Source organism: Gossypium arboreum, chromosome 11 (genome assembly GCF_025698485.1).
Source record: "Gossypium arboreum isolate Shixiya-1 chromosome 11, ASM2569848v2, whole genome shotgun sequence".
Taxonomy (NCBI): Eukaryota; Viridiplantae; Streptophyta; class Magnoliopsida; order Malvales; family Malvaceae; genus Gossypium; species Gossypium arboreum.
Genome location: NC_069080.1, coordinates 37,334,543 through 37,348,849, shown reverse-complemented (window position 1 = coordinate 37,348,849; position 14,307 = coordinate 37,334,543). Strand labels below are relative to the sequence as shown.

Below are 14,307 nucleotides of genomic sequence, written 5' to 3'. Positions count from 1 at the left end.
ATTAGCGGCATTTATTTGCAAAACGCCGCAAAAAAATATTATAATTTAACTAAAACGACATTGTTTTAATTTGAGATTTAGGGGCATTAGCGGCGTTTTATAAATAAACGCCGTAAAAAGCATTATAGTTTAATAAAAACGACGTGGTTTTAATTGGAGATTTAGGGGCATTAGCAAAAACGCCGTAAAAATCATAATAGTTTACTAAAACATCGTTGTTTTAATTGGAGATTTAAGGGGATTAGTGGCGCTATGTTAAAATGCCACAATAAATAGGCTTTAGCGGCGCTTTTCGAAAACGCCACAAATGGTCAAATTTTTTTTACCGAAACGGCATCGTTTTCCTTCCCTTTCCCTTCCCCCCAAATAGATTTCCCCTAATCCCTAAATTCCCCCCCAAATCCCTAGGCATCTGAAGCTCTTCAGCAAACACGACCACCTACTCATCGTCGTCTGCTGCCGTCTCTGCTGCGTCTCCTTGCCATCCGTTGTCGTCTCTGCTGCTTCCCGTCGCTGTCCGCTATCGTCTCTGCTGCAACCAGTGGGGTTAGGTTAGTCTAAAAAAAATTAGGACGTATGAAATTACAAATGTTGGCAACTGGTGAAAACATGTGCAACAACAACTGTTCATATTTTTGTTTTGAAATCTATTCAACACGATGGAAGTTTTATTTGTGTTTTGGTGTATTGGATTTTATCTATACAAATGTGATGGCTTTGTGTTGAAGTTTCAATACTGTGAAAATCGTAGTATGAAATTACAAATGTTGGCAATTGGTGAAAACATTTTAGTTGTAAACTTGGTTATTCGTGGGTGTACTGTTTAACGAGAAAGTTTCATGCTAAGAGCAGAGAATTCCCAATTTTCCTTTAGTAATTTATAAAGTTCTAAAACTCAGGCTTCTGTTTGAGTGTCTGATATGGGTATGTTTAATTTTTTAAAGAGTTTTTCATGTACTTGGAGGATTCTAGGAGGGCCATGTACTTGTATACTTGTCCGAATATGCATAAAAAAACCATATATTTCAAGAAAAAAAATGAAGAGTCAAAGTAACATTGCTTTTATTTGTTATATTTTCATAGAGATTTCAAATGTCGCATTTACTAGTCTCGGTGTTCTACAATGACAAAGAATGTTAGAGAGACCGTAAACCCTTATTGTCTGTGTTAACAGAGGAAGGAGATAGATCACTGATTGTGGATATATCTGAGATTAACCTCTAGGCTTTGTAGTTAGCTATCAAGCAAGATTTAAAGAGCTCAATGTCTTGTAGAAAATGAGTTGGCATGTTGTGCTCGAACTATGGGAATGATTTTTTTGCTTCAAGTAGTAATGCAGAAAGCACATCCTTGTATCTCTGTTAGCCCTATTGTCATCCCCGGTTTCATAATGGCTTCGACTTTGTTGTCGAAGGAAGTGCTAAGTTTTTTTTTGTTTGGTGTACATGGTCTCGAATTTGTTTAGTTAACAACATTATGGCGTACTGAATTTTTTTTGATAAGTTTAATACTTAAGCATAAAACAGTATGTTATTATCTCTAAGTGTATAATATCATTGTTTCTGTTGATTTCTTTTCTTCATTACTTTTGTTTTTGAACATAATGCCTAGTACTACCTCTAGCCCATCCCGAACTCTTAAATAGGAGCATAATGTACTTCAATGCACTTGAATCCATGTCCTCCTGGCAACAATACCAATGCCAATCAAGCTAAGACTTAACCGACATTTTTCTTCATTACTTATTTGGTGTTCGTTTTCATACAATTAATGATATGCGACTAGTTCTGGAATAGTTTGCTGTTTATTCTAACAGTTCATCCACTATACGTTTTTCTGTATTTAGATTTTTACATCAAAGTGGATTGAAGAGGTACAAACTGAGCGGGGTAGTGAATTAATCTAGTTTACAACTGCTTTGGCTTCTGGCTGTGGTCATTAAGTTGATGTGAAATTGTCGGTAGCCCTCTATATTTCAGTTACTACTTCTGCTCCTCCTGTAACTATTGGTTCAACTGAAGCTGCCATTTAATCTTCGAATTAATATTTGGTATTGATATTGATAAAGTTTTTATATTTGCTTGAACTAAAATATATTTGGTGCTACTCTTATAATCTTACATCTGTTCTAGGTACTGTCGAGCAACTAAATTAATATTTGGTGCAACTAAATACACCACAGCCATGGACATCTGTTTTAGGTACATGTTTCGTTGATAAATTACTTAACTTATTTCTATGCATTTTCACTTTAAATTACTTAACAAATACTACTTTTTTGACTCCAGCCTCTGTTTGCTGGTGAGAGTGGAGTAGACTAGGTTGTTGAAATTATTAAGGTACATTTTAGTTCAAAATTTTAAGCAATAATAGTTTTATCATGATGATTTTGGAAAAATTAATATTTTGAGGCTGCGATTTTGTATAGATTTAATTGTTGGTTCTGTTTGAAGCAGAACTATTTTGTTTCAAATTATTTTTAAATTTTTGCTTTTGAAAATATTTTTAAATATATATGTTTTCAAAATTATGTGCTATAATATAAAATTAGTTACACTATAATAAGATTTTAATTTGATATGTTTACTTTTTAATTGAACTCGAATAATTTCACTCAATTTTATTCGATCGACTCAAATTTCATTTTACTTAACTCGATAAAATTTTAAATTGAGTTAAGATAATAAAATAAAACTTATCAACTCAAATTTTTTTCATTCAAAAAATAACTTATCATAAAATAAAACTCAATTGATTCAATGGAATACTCGCTGATGATTGCATTAGAAAAGTTGGGAGTATGACGAACTTCCCTATATCATAGCCATTATTAGTAGTAACGACGGTAATTCTATAAAATCATGGACTCTAGGAACAACCCCAAAAATTGAACTTATGGTAGCCATCATTGTCTGCTCCAAATTGACGAGCTTCATAAAAAAGAGAGATGAAAAGCCAAGTCGTATAAATATTTTGTTTTCTTTAATTTTATTTTCAAATTACCTAATTAAATTAAATTATATTTAAAGTTTCATTTTAAATATTTTATTTTATTTGAATCACGAAAAATAATTTTAATATTTTATTTTATTTTAACATTACCTAATTAAATTAACTTGTATTTAAAGTTTTATTTTAAATATTTTATTTTATTTCACTTTAATTTAATCACGAAAAATATTTTGTTTTCTTTAATTTTATTTTCAAATTACCTAATTAAATTAAATTTTATTTTCAAGTTCACTAGCAACTCACATAATTTACATAATTTACATAATACATAACTTACATAATTTAAAGTTCAAATTTCATAACCTATATAATTTACATAACTTACATAATACTTAACTAACATAATTTAAAGATCAAATTTCATAAATTACATAAATTACATAACTTACATAATACATAACTTAAATAATTTAAAGATCAAATTTCATAACTTACACAATTTACATAACTTACATAATACATAAATATATATCATATCATAACTTACATAACTTAATTATACTTATAAATAAACAACTTACCCGTGTAATTTATTGTCAACTTTAGACTTCAACAACTACGAAATGGATAGGACTTGGATGAATTTGTCAAGGGTAAGCAACGACTATTGAAATGGAGTACAAACTTTTCTAAATTTTGTATTTCAAAATGCAAGCCAAGAGAGTATGATTCTTTGCCCGTGTAAGAAGTGTGGTAACATCAATTGGCATTTTCGTGAAGTTGTCTACGAACATCTAATTGTTGATGGCTTTATCCGGGGATATAAAAAATGGATTTTCCATTGAGAGTGTACATCTAGTGGAACTTCTTCAACGATTAATCTGACTTATCCTGATACTTCTTACCATCAGTATGTTAGACAAGATGACATGGAAGGTATGTTGCGGGATGCATTTAATATGCACAATCATGGTGAGCAACCAGTTTTACCTGACTTTATTGCATCCAATGATTGTAATATTGGTGGAAATGTTTTTACCGAAACGGGAACAAGTGCACCTGATGAGGAGCCAAATGAAGAAGCGATGAAGTTCTACAATTTACTTAATGAAATGAACGAAGAACTTTATGAGGGATCAAAATATTCGAAATTGTCCTTCTGCATTCATCTATTTCACTTAAAATGTTTGGGAGGGTGGACTGGAAACTCTTTTACAATGCTGCTAGAGTTTCTGAAAGATATGTTTCCGTTTGCAAAAATTCCTCAGTCTTGTCAAGATATGAAGAGACTAATAAAAGAGTTGGGCCTTGGGTACGATAAAATTCATAGTTGCCCAAATGACTGCATGTTGTACTAGGGTGACCAGAAAAACCAAAAGTCTTATCATGTTTGCGGTAAGTCTCGTTGGATGAATAGGAATACAGAAGATGTGAATGCGGAGGAAGGTGGGGCACAGTTAAGAAAGAAGCCAGTCAAGGTTTTGCGATATTTTCCCCTAATACCAAGATTTCAAAGGCTTTTCATGTCGTCAAAGACGCCGATTCTATGAGGTGGCATAATGATCAACGAACTGATGATGGATTATGAAGGCATCTTGCTGATTCTTTAGCTTGGAAATCGTTTGACAGTAAATTTCTAAGCTTTGCAAGCGATCATCGGAATGTAAGGCTAGGGCTAATAGCTAACGACTTTAACCCTTTTAAAATCATGAGTACTTCGTACAATACTTGGCTTGTAGTACTTGTTCCTTACAATTTACCTCCATGGATTTGCATGAAGCAATCTTCTTTTATATTATCTATAATTATCCCTGGAGAGAAAGGTCCCGGAAATGATGTTGATATTTATTTGCAGCCACTTATTGAAAAGTTAAAATAGTTATGGTCAGGTGTTGAGACATATGATGTATTGAGAAAGGAGAACTTCAATTTACGTGCAGCTTTGTTGTGGACAATTAATGATTTCCCGACTTATGCCAATTTATTTGGTTGGAGTACCAAAGGACGTTATGCTTGTCCTTATTGTGCTGCGCAAACATGTTTGAAATGGTTATATAATGGGAAGAAGTTCTCTTATATGGGGCATCATCGGTGGTTGGATGGAAATCATAGATTTAGATTTCAGAAGACTTTATTTGACGGTACTGAAGAGTTTAGAGAAGCTCTTGAGCAGACCATTGGATTTGAAATCTTGTTCATGTTAAAAAAATATGGATTTCAGCTATGGGAAGATGAATCAACCATCCAACATACAAACAAAGAGAAGATCGAGGGACGAATCTAATGAAGAGAATGATCCTAATGAGGCGGACTTGTGGAAAAAAAAGTATTTTTTTAGTTGCCTTATTGAGAGCATCACATTTTACGACACAATTTTGATGTCATGCATATTGAGAAGAATGTTTGCGAGAACATCATCAGAAAATTTTGAATGTCGACGAAAAATCAAAAGACAATTTTCAGAGTCAACTTGATTTAGTTGACATGGGAATTCGGCGTGATCTTCATCCCGAAGTACTTCTGAATAGGAAATATCGGTTGCCGCCTCCAATTTTTGCAATGTCGAATAAAGAGAAAGAAGTGTTCTGCACGGTGTTGAAGGATATAAAGGTCCCAGATGAGTATGCATCAAATATATCTCGACGTGTGAGTCTTAAATATCGAAGACTATATTCTTTAAAATCACATGATTATCACATCTTGATGCAAGATTTGCTGCCACTTGCTTTACGGTGCTGTATGTCAAAAAAGGTGACGTCCTGTATAATTAAACTTTCCAATATAATGAAAGCTATTTGTGGAAAAGTTTTGGATGTTGAAGAACTTGAGAAAGTGCAGGATCAAGCTGCTTTGACTTTATGCAATTTGGAGAAGATCTTTCCACCTTCCTTCTTCACTATTATGGTGCACTTGGTAATCCATCTCCCTCGTGAAGTAATAATTGGTGGACCGGTTTTCTATCGATGAATGATGTTGGAACGCCGGTACCCCCATGGCACAGCGGAAAAAAAATTATTCTGGCGATCCAAACCATGGATCCATGTGCAAGGAACGAATCAGGGTGAAAAAGGTTTCTAAATTACCGAAACTTCAATCTAAGTAGACAGTGAAGCCTCGGCAATGAGAATACTGTTTTGCTTTCGAATCCAAGCCACAATCTTTATAATCCCGACTTCTACGTAATCCACTCAGTTGACAATGAATGGAAGAAATCCCCAAAACTATTTTCAGAGATATTTTGCTTGACGACTTTTAGGCCTAGTAACAAAGCTTCGGGTTTGTATATATATTCACTTTTTTTAGGTTTTTTTTCTCCCTTTCTATATATAACTAACCTTTTAATTGGTATGTATATAACGAATTCTTAATTTATTAAATTTTAATCCGAACATAATAATCATAATTAAAATAAATAAATATAATAATGTTTTAACCGAAAATTATAATTACATTAATTATAAATATTTCGGTAGCTATATTTATTTAAATTTATATCTGAACCAAATTCATATATTAATAGAATTATGTTCTCCTTATGTGTACATGTACAACATCCTTGTACATATAATATATTCGATATTTGATTGGCCAATTAAATTAATTCTATAATTAATTTAATTCATGTGACAACCAAATACAATACCAACTATGTTTTATTCCGTTCATTTCAACCATAGGGTGTGACCCTGTAGGTTCTTGTAACGTTAGTAGTAATACTAGAACGATTCTAATGTTACAAACAATGAGTGGCATCTAGCAATGCATCATTGCTACCTAAGTTACAAGAAGTCATGATTCGACATAACTTTTTGTGATTAACCTTTCATGCATTAATCCTTAAGTCCTTTATCTCTGGAATGGACACAAGTCATGGAATAGTCACACTTGCATAGTCCATCCCATGTTTCTTGATACCTTGAGTAGACTATGATACACAAATAAGTATGACATCTCATATCAACTTATTTGAGCATGGCCATGCATTTCTAGTCTCACTCAATCAAGTGGCCTAAGATATTACTCCCATTATGTAGGTAGGACTTATCCTATATTGATCAACCATATCCCTCTACATAGATTGCGGTATAACCAACATCAGCCTTTATAAAACAACCAGTTACGGTGTATGTTTGACTGTATCAAAATATACAACTCACGATGTTGGGATAATGATGATCTCAAGTTTGAAGATCATATACATATTAATCACTATGAGTAATGTTGTGACAATTACATAATAATCCAAGAAACATACTCATAGCGGGTCAATCCAATATGTTGTTCTCTAACACACATATTTATGTATTGATTCTGACACTCCATATCAATGACAACTCTTTATCATCAATCAACTACATGTTAGTCTTAATGCATTATTGTTGTCCTAGTCAACAATAATACTTGACTGAGGACCTTTTAAGAATAATCATATTATTCTCAGGACATTATTATAAAATAGTTTATTTATATACACAGAAAAGAAACTTAAATAATAATGGCAACGCCTTATATTAATAAACATGGTAAATCAAGTATGTTATTACAACCATCTCATGATTGATCTTTGGGCATACTCTTACAGATGTATCCTATAGAAATGTGCTAATTTATTTGTAAAGTATTTATTCATTCACTTCTATACATTTAGTTACAACTTTTGATAATGTTGTATATCGTGTTTAGGTTCCTAAGCAAATTGAAGTCTTATTGTCGAAATAAGCGTTATCCAAAAGGATCAATTCTTTGAAGGTCGCTTAGCGAGGAGTGTATGACCTTCATTCTAGATATTTGGAAGATGTTGAAACAAGATTGAATAGACCAAGTAGAAATGCTGGGCTCAATGATCCCAACTTGGCCGAAACTTATTTATTTCAAAGTTATGGAGAACCAATCGGTAAAGTTGAAATTGTAAAATTAGATGAAAGATCTTGGGTACAAGCACATAGATATGTTCTTTTTCACCACGATTCAATTGAACCATTACGCAAGTAAGTTTTAGAATATGATAAATATTCATCCTTTTGATTTGTTTATTTTCTAACCAATTAAACCTCTTTTTAACATAGTGAGTACAAACAAATCTTGAGATCTCGTTCACGCTCTAAAGATTACAACAACGAGAGATTAATAAGTTATTCATAGAATCTTTTCATGAATGGTTAAGCCAAATGGTATGTAACTTAACCTTTTATTGATAGATAATAATGTTTTCTCATAACATTTATAATTACTCAATTTACTTTCGATTCAATAGGTTTGGAGTGGGAAGGACGTTAATGATGAAGTTAAATGACTTTCCCAATGTCCGAATAGAGTAGTAAAAAGATATAGTGCCTTTATCATCAATGTATTCAAATTTCATACAAAATATCACGAGAGATTGAGGAGAACTAAAAATTGTGGAATAGTTGTTAATTCTTCAATTACAAGTTATGCTAGTACTAGGGACAGTAATCCCGTTGAGGGAAATGTGGAGTATTATGGACTTCTTTTGATATTATTGAGTTGGATTATTATGGAAAATGGAAAGTTGCCTTATTTTTATGTGATTGGGCTAATGTTAATACTGCTCGCGGAATTAAAAAAGATCAATTTGGATTTACAATGGTGAATTTCTCTCGATTGATTCACTTTGGAGAACAATTGATAGACGAGCCGTATGTATTTTTTTCTCAAGTGAAACAAGTTTTTTACTTGAAAGATCCAACTGATGAGGGTTGGTACGTTGTACTCCGAAACACCTCTAGAGACTTGTTTGACATGGGCAATAGAAGTAGAGATGACATCGTCGAAAGATCAGAAACTTTACCTTTTCCAGAACAAAACTTAAATGAAAATATTCTTAGTACTAGTACACAATTTCAATGGGTTCGTCCGGATGTGGATGAAGATATTTACGAATTATGATTGTCGAAACCATTTTTTTATTTTGGAAGAAAACGGGGATCAACTTTTAAAGCAAAGTGTGGAGTCGCCACCAATCCTTTTGTTTAGGTGTGATTGGATCACCTAATAAAACATTTTATTCCATTTAAATCAATTTTGGCCTACGTAAATTTGAGAAAAGGGGTTCGGGAGCCGTTTACGTATGAGGAAGGATTAACACCCTCACTATGCCCAAAATTGGTACCAAATTGATTAAGTACTGTCCTTATATCTAAGATTTTAAAAAACATTTTGAAATATGGTTCCTTTTAAAACATTTGAGTGGCACAAGTTGGTCGTCAAAATTCTCTCGTTTCAAAGGAATACAACATCACATCCAGCACGATTGGACACGATCCTTTATGCCTTCAAAACCACGATTAATTTTTGACTTCCAAAAGCTTATACGTTTCAAAATTACAAAAGGATGTCCAATTATTTAGTCAAACGAAAAACTGAAACCCAGCATGGTAGGGCACGATTTCTCGAATTTCCAAACGTTGAACATTGCCTTGTTTTTGAATTTAGAAAACATGAGTGAGATTCTAAAGGAATATTTGATTATTTTGAACAAACGGGAAATCGAGACCCAGCACAATAGGGCACGATTCCCCGAATTTCCAAACATCAAACATTGCCTTCGTTTTAAGGAATTTTCAAATAAATAATTGTAAAACTAGCTCAAAACACATTAATTTGACTTGAAATCAAATGGAATAATCATTCTAAAACAAAAAGTTGCAAATTACAAAGTAACATTTGTAAACAAAAAGCGAAATTATAAACATGGGACAATATGCACAAATAAAGTATTATAGTTGGTGGATGAAGATAATATAAACTTGAGAAACCAATTAATAAATAAACAATAAAATAGAACAAATCCAAGAAAAATATAACAAAATTTTCAAGCATGGATAAACAACAATTAATATAACAATACAAAAAATGAATAAATAATATGCAACAATAACATATGGAATAATTTGAAAATCGAAAATGACACACAATATGCCAAACAATATGGAAACTAAGAACAGATATAACACACAACATGAAAAACATATAATATACAAAACAATATGGAATTTAGAAGCCAATTCAAAACAAATTAAAATTATATGGAAAAAATTACAAATGAATATTGCATGCTAAAAGTTGAAATAATTTACATGTACAAAAATAATGAAACCAATAATTTATGAATGATTATTGAAATAGATATTATGTAAGAAGAAATTGAGTAGATAATATATGAATAATTTAAAACAAAACATATTGATTTAAAAATGATGATATATATGCAAGAAAAACTTAGTAGAAATAATGGATATCTGAAGATGTTAATATATGAAAGTGTTTAAAATAAATAAAATATACAATTCAAAAATAAATTTAGAAACAAATTTGTTTACATAAATAAATTTAGAAGAGGAAAAAATGTATATATACATAAATAGATTTAAAAGAAAATATTTACATAAAACATATTCGAAAGGGAATTTTAATTTTAGTGTAAATTATGTGTATATGTATATATAATAATAATGTATAAAAATAAATATCCTAAAATCTTTAAACATAGAATTATATAAAAGAAAATTTAAAATGCAGACAAATTACAAAATAAAACAATTTTTCTTAAAAAATATGCACATGAAAACATGAAAATAATAAACTAAAATAATTAGAAATCAATGAAATAGCATATTAAAATAAAAATGAGTGATAAATGGGTTAAAAGAGTAATAGAATTACATAATACTAAAAAAACTCTTTGGAAACAAAAACAGAGTCAAGAGGATAATTTATAAATAAATTTAATTATCAAAACAGAATTAAGGAACAGAACTAAATGCGCACAAATAAACAGGGACTAAAAATGCCAATGTCTCGGGTCCCAAAACGCGGCACTTAAGCGTGGACAAAATTGAAGCAGCGTGTTAATCTCAAAGAAAAATTTAAAAAAAAAGAAAGGATTCTAAACAAGATTTAATTGAACAGATCGACAAACAAGGGGGATCACACGTGTAAATAGACCAATTAAGGGGAAAGGGCGCAAATTCGGGCCACGAAACGGGTCGACGCGTGGATCTCCTCCTTCCCTAAACGACGCAGTTTCGTTTCGTTATCAAAACTAAAAAAAATTGAATGGTAATCTGCTATTCTCTACAGCAATTGAATCAAAACCCTAATGCCCCATGTTTTCCCCTCATTTGGCCGGCAAAGGAACCAAAACCTTTGCACCTTTTGATTCTCATTGGATCTAACCGAAAAACTCCCACTAATCGCCATGACACCACTGTATTTGATGATTGGCGATGAATATATGCCTCTCTTTTACCCCGTTTGATACCACAACTCGTGGATTACCGATTTTAACTTCGAAATCCCATCTCAAGCTTCGATTGCGACGAAGGAGGTAGGGACTCTGACAGTGTACTTACGAAGGTAAACCCTTCCCCCTTTGTGTTTTTATGTGAAAGCAAAAAATATGTAGGACCAAAAAGAAAAGCAAATCGCAAAAACGAAAAAAAAATCTAAGATCACTTTCTAATTTTTTGGATTGCTTTTCTTGTATTTCATATGCGTAAGCTTTTCAAGTACAAACGATGGCTTTTTATTGCCAAATTTACAGAATAGATAATAAAAAAATTCTATTTTCCTGCTGTCATTTGCTGTGTATTCTGTTAGTCTGCTTCTTCTCATGTGTTCTTTTGCAGGAATGGCTGTTCAGAGGCACGAGTAGAGGTGCGTGTGAAGGAGGCCGTGCGTGGGAAACCACTTGTGGGAGCCCGATCCTGGCTAGCTGCTGGCGTATTCTAGAAACCTTTAGGGTTTTTGGTGCTTCCACACTATTGGGCTCATTTGGGCCATGCGTAAATTGGGTTAGGAATTAAATTAGGGGTTTTGGGCGTAGGTTTATTAAGTTTAACATTTGGGCTGTTATTTTTGGGTTAAATGAATTGCAAATGGACTTTTTGGACTAATTTTATTTATTTATTTTGGTTTTTTTGGTTTAGTTTTTGTATGGGCCCGGGCAAATTGGGCCTATTACAATGATGTAGTAAGATTTTAAGATTTTTTAATTATATGTAATATTATAATTTTAATCTTGGTCATGTTATATAATTTCACTATTTTATATGTACTATTATTGTTGTAATTTGTTACTAAAATTTCAACTATTTTATGTGTATTGCTGGAAAAATGGGTAGAAAAAGATTACGAGATTTAAGTATTGTCAAGAATACTCCAAATTCGGAAGAAGTAAATAGTGAATAGCAGACAGTTATTGGATCTTGAATGTCTTAGAGACACTTGACGAGCCTGCGAATTTCAAAGTAATGTTAAGTTTATTTTACATGTGTTGACTTTTATTATTGATTTATTTTTCAATTTTAATATAGTAATAATATATCATTTTTCAGCTGAAAGTGGTGGGACGCGTAGAGGTCGAGGACGTACGCTACTTAAAGATTTATACGACTTAAATCCTGTCGAGCGTGTCAAAGTAAGTAGAAACAGTCATGGTCAGCCTGTTGGATCTGAAGCTCGAATTTTAGCAGCTATTTGGGCATTATAGCACGAAATGCCAATATATTGCCATCAACTACGAATCATGGCATCACATGCCTGATAGCAATAAAAATCAAGCTCTCGATAATATTAAGGTAACAAAACGTGAATGTAATTTATAATACTTTGGTTTAAGTTTTATTTATAGTTACATTCTAAACTTGTGTTTTTTTAGGAGAGATCTGCTTTAGAGGTCTCGGATGACTATATCAAGAAGGCATTGGGTTAAAAATGGAGAGACCATAAAAGCACTTTGAAAAAAGAATATTTTAAGAAAGACATAAGCCTTGAAGAAAAATTGTGAAATGTCTCGCTGGGAATGCTAAGGTACCAATGGGAAGATGTGGTTAGATTCTGGAATTCAAAGAAAGGAGAGGTATTACGTACTTCCAAATTCTTATAAATTTTTCGGTATATAGTGTTTACTATATACATAATAATAATTTCATTATGTAGGACCGTGAGCAAGTTGGAATAAGCAGCAGGCAAAAACAAAAATTCACGCACACGGCAGGGTTGAGAAGTTTTGCTTCTGTAGCTGAGGCCGAGGTATTATGAATTTATTAATTCTATAAGATATTAATGACTTTCTACTATTAAATAATATTTTACTACTATATTGTAGGAAGTCTCGTCTGGTAAAAAAGCTGGACGCTTTTAGCTTTTTGAGATTACACATAGGAAGAAAGATGGATCTCCTATGACATCCAAAGCTGGAGAAATTATGGTATATTTACTTAATAAAATTTGATTTATTATACATATTTATAATGTTTAATTATAATGGTTTAATTCGTCGTTAGTAGTTTTAAATAATGTTAAGTTATGTTGCATTCCTTTTTATTATATATTTTGTTTCTAACTCTTTGATTGATTTATTAGGAGAAACTAAAGGAGAAGAAGGCGGAGTATGAAGCGATTGCTTCAACTGATAGTTCTGTTAATCTTGATAACATTGATAACAAAATTATTACTGAAGTTTTGGGTCCTGAAAGGTATGGTCGGGTTCGATTTCAAGGATCTGGTGTTACCTCGACCTAATATTTTGGATCCAGCTCCCAACAACACATGCCTTCCGGGAGTCAAGCTCAAGTTGAAGTTCAGAGGTTAAGAGATCAAATAGCTCAGATACAAGTGAGCACAGTTGAGCAAATTGTCGAGTTTCAAAGAAAATATGAAGAACTCCAGCAACAACTTGGAGCGGAAGCAGCAGCGAGGGAGGCAGTGGCAGCAGCGAGGGAGGCAGAGGCAGTAGCGATGGCAGCAGAGCAGAGCAGAAAGTACAATGAGCTCCAGCTACAGCTTCAGCAATGATGAAGATGTTTCAGCAGTCGCAAAAGCCGCCATCTTAGACATTTGTTTTCTCGTTGTAAGAATATTTTTAACATTTTCACATTTAACATTATTGAAAGAATATTTTGAGTTATACTTCATTTATTAATTTACATCAATATCTTTCGTTGAATTTGAAGTATCATTTAGATTTAATGTTTTTGGTTGTATTTTTTTTATGCTACATTTGCTGTTTTTGGTTGGATTTCATGTTATATTTGCTACTTTTGGTTGGATTTAATGCAGGAAGGGTTGGATATTGGTGTAAAATGTATATTGCAAATCTGCCAAAATTAGCAGCGTTTGTGGAGGAAGCGCCGCTAAAAGTCATGGCTTTTAGCGGCGCTTATCCCACAAACGCCGCTAAAAGCCATGACTTTTAGCGGTGCTTTTCCTACAAAGGCCGCTAAAAGCCATGATCTTTTGTGACATTTTTTTTCAAATAAACACAGCAAAAATTTGTGCGTTTCTTATAGCGGCATTTTTTGCAGCGCTTATGAAAACGCCACAAATAGTTCT

The 14,307-nt window shown here is 32.4% G+C and overlaps 1 long non-coding RNA gene across 5 annotated transcripts; it reads left to right on the top strand.

The window, feature by feature from the left end:
- The first annotated feature begins 306 nt into the window (after positions 1–306).
- LOC108473180 (uncharacterized) lies at positions 307–11,983 on the top strand. 5 transcript variants are annotated; one of them, XR_008274544.1, is made up of 4 exons: positions 342–551; positions 1,847–2,050; positions 2,133–2,201; positions 11,601–11,983. It is a non-coding gene; the product is annotated as an uncharacterized LOC108473180 (long non-coding RNA). The 5 variants fall into 5 exon arrangements; XR_008274543.1 differs by lacking the exon at positions 11,601–11,983 and adding an exon at positions 3,559–3,631; XR_008274542.1 differs by lacking the exon at positions 11,601–11,983 and adding an exon at positions 2,289–2,398.
- Positions 11,984–14,307: the final 2,324 nt, after the last annotated feature.